Below are 3547 nucleotides of genomic sequence, written 5' to 3'. Positions count from 1 at the left end.
TTAAGAATAAATATAGTCACACAAATACTTATGTTGCTTCCAACTGTCTATAATTATAAGACTCAACAGTGTTTCCAGAAACATCCCCTAATAAATACATTCTGTTAAAATAGAACAAGAACATCACAATAACATAGGTTTCTGGTAGTCTTCTTCATAAAATTCTTTATTATTATTATTTTTTAAAGATTCTAGTGTCCTTTTAAAAGCCTGAGAATGTCTTTCATGACGAAGTTGTATTTCTCCAGGATGTTTTAAGAAACATTTTTTTTTTGCAAAAGCCAATTTGCAGAAGGCTGGTTTGTAAAGTTGGTTTCTTTTCCTTCTATAGTGTTAGTAGACAAGTTTTTATTTTGTCATTATCAATATTTATAAAAATAAAAATGTCCAATTTTTCTTTATTTCAGCTCTTTAGTTGCAGAGAGTGGAGGAGACGGAGTAGAGAATGCAGAGAAATGGGGGAGCACCCAGATTTTCTTTTTACCAACTTTATGTTATTTGCATAATATGAAAACAAGTATCACTCAACTGCATAAATTGAATTTGCTCTTGTTCTCCTCTCAAGTGCAAAATAATTGCCAGGTGAATCAACATCCCTCCCCAAACCTACACAAATACATACACACATACATGTGCATGCACACGATAACTTTTATTTCCTAAAAGTATAATTAAATGTTAGGTTATAAGAATACCCTGGCTTGGTGCACTCTCTACCTGCTGCCATTTTGTTTTTCTCTACCAGGCCTTGCCGTTTTGTTTTTCTGTTTCCAGACCCTCTGCTGAGACCATGCTTTGTCAGACCCTCAGTCAGGCCAAGAAGCATCCAAGTTTAATCCCAATCTTTGTATTTATTGGAGCCAGAGGTGTTGGCACAGTGCTGTATCTCATGCCCAGCATTGTCTACATGCCTGGTATCTGTTGGGACAAAAAGAATAACCCCAAAACCCTAAAACAAGCTAATCCTCAATGAGCAATATAAGTTCCACTCAGTGAATTTAGATTATAGCAAACTGAAGAAAGAAGGTCCAGACTTATAAATGAAAAATTTCACTATAAAGCTGCTTAGAATGAAGGTATTCCAGAAGCCATCTGCACAATTCCCCACTTACCCAGGAAATAGTTCCCCTTCAAATGCACAAAATTATGTTGATGTATTCTGTTGCGGTTCACACTGATTAATAAATGTTTGAAACTTAAAAAACAAAACAGAAAAGAATACTCTGACCCACAGATCTGGAGAAAATAACTAAATTATATAAATGATAAAGGACATGTATCTAGAATATATAAAAAGGCTTAGACCTTAATAATAAAAAGTAACCTATTTAAAACTGAACAAAAGATTTGAGTAGATTATTTTCTAAAAAAGATATTCAAATGGCCAATAATCACATGAATATATGCCCAATAGCATTAGTCATTAGAAATATGCAAATCAGAACCACAAGGAGATAACACTTCACAGCCACGAGGATGGTAAGAATAAAAAGATGAACAATAGTGTTAACAAGGATGTGTAGAAATTGGAGCTCTCAAACATTGCTGGTGAGATTGCAAAATGGTGCAGCCATTTTGTAAAACAGTTTGGCAATTCTTCAAAATGTTAAACATAGAGTTATGAGATGACTCAGCAACTCTACTCCTATTTATATACTCCAAACAAATAAAAACATATATTCACTTAAAAATTGTATACAAATAATCATAACAATATTCATTATGATAGCCAACAGGTGAAAACAATCCAAATTTCCATCTAATGATAGATAAACAAAATGTTCAATATTTATATAAAATATATTATTTGGCAATAAAAATAAATGAAGTCCCAATGCATGTCACAACATCAATGAATACTGAAAGCATTGTACCAAGTTAAAGAAGCTTTTGGTTCATAGGACTGTGCTCAATCCACTGAGCTACACCAGCCAAGGCAGAAAATTGTAAGTTTTTATTTAAATTATTTCCAGGGGTTTTCAATCAGGTGGGAGGTTGGCAGGAATTCTCTGTCCTCCTGCCCTGGGAGTGTATCAGAATCTCAGCAATGTGAGTTGGGGAGACAGGGCGGTGTGGATTAGGGAGGAAGGGATATGCATATAGTTGCAAGAGTTCTCCAGGAAGTTCAGATACACCTCCATCCTGGTTTGACCAATGCAGACATGCACCTGCACTTTATGGTAGCCCTTCACTCAATCTCCTACTTATCCTTCATCTACCTAGCACTGCTCCTCCCCCCTCCTCTCCGTTTTCAGAAGGATAACTAATTGTGATAAAATGAGACATTTTATAGTAAAAGGATACAGAATTAATACATTTAAAACATTTCAAAAAGTAATACAATTAGCTAAGCACTTATGTTGTATTAGTAATAGCAAGCAAAATTAATAAGTAAATTCAACTAAAAATGATTATGTGTCAGAGTGTATAGTTTTTACATTGACATTTCACATAATCTGACTTTGCTTAGAAGAGAAATCACTCGGCTGTTAAAATTACTTTTAAAGAGCTGTCAAAATTGAAAAATCTGCTGTCAAAAATATGATGAGAAAAGTTTGAAAATGATAAAGTATGTTGACTTAGACAAAAAATGTTACCTTCATGGAGGAAATCTTGAATATTTACCATTATCTTCAAAAGGGATAATTTCCCCCCTGAAATCGGACATCTTTGTTTTAAAATTTGTATCCTGACACATGTATTTTCACTTTAACATTAACATGAATGAAACCATTTATAGTCACAACACAATGAAAACATCTCTAAGTGTTAGAAAATGCTAAAATATGAGTGTAATTTATACTCCTTCATACTACTATTTGTCTTGCCTAATTTTTAATTGAAGAGGAATTTTTAACCCTAATCCTTATTTTTGGCTTCTCTGACTTTTAATATAGGTATTCACTAAGTAAATATATTTAAGGTAATATGAACATGCAAAGCTATACTTTCTGGAAAGTTTGGTGAGATGTTATCTTTTTATGCCATCTATTTAAATTATAAGAAAATATTTTCTCTCATATGTCAGGTGCTCATATGTTATGTGCCATTGAGAGTTTCAATTCCAAAATGTTTTAATTTTGAGACTTCACACTAATCTTCACTTGAAGATTGATCCTCTGTCCCTATTATAATATGATTGAAAAGAGAAATATTCAAGAGATTTTAAATTAAGGATGGAGAGATTGGTAAACCTAAATAAAGCCTCTTTAAACTCATTTTATTTATTTATTTTTCTTTTTTGAAAAAAAATTTTAATTGTTGTTCAAGTAGTTTTCTGTCTTTTACTCCCATCTCAGCCCTAAACTCGTTTTATTTTACAATGAACAAAATCTGTTACTAACTTAAACCTTGAAAGGTTCAATTTTTCCAGAATATTCTTGGATAATCCAGAATACCCTAAACATTTGATTATTGATTCATAATAAAATAAATAGGGATTTATATACAAATGAATAAAATATGTGAATATGAAATAAATACAAGATTATCCCTAGTATACTTTTTCACCTACTATAAATAATATAGGACTTTAAGTTGGCATGCT

At 32.1% G+C, this 3547-nt stretch overlaps 1 pseudogene; it reads left to right on the top strand.

Moving 5' to 3' along the window:
* Positions 1-790: 790 nt before the first annotated feature.
* Positions 791-1040, top strand: LOC119064015 (cytochrome c oxidase subunit NDUFA4-like; annotated as a pseudogene).
* Positions 1041-3547: the final 2507 nt, after the last annotated feature.

This window comes from Artibeus jamaicensis, unplaced genomic scaffold, assembly GCF_021234435.1.
Source record: "Artibeus jamaicensis isolate MK-2021 breed Jamaican fruit bat unplaced genomic scaffold, CSHL_Jam_final contig_588, whole genome shotgun sequence".
Classification (NCBI taxonomy): Eukaryota; Metazoa; Chordata; class Mammalia; order Chiroptera; family Phyllostomidae; genus Artibeus; species Artibeus jamaicensis.
Note: the sequence above shows the minus strand (reverse complement) of the source record. Positions and strands in the feature narration are given on the sequence as shown.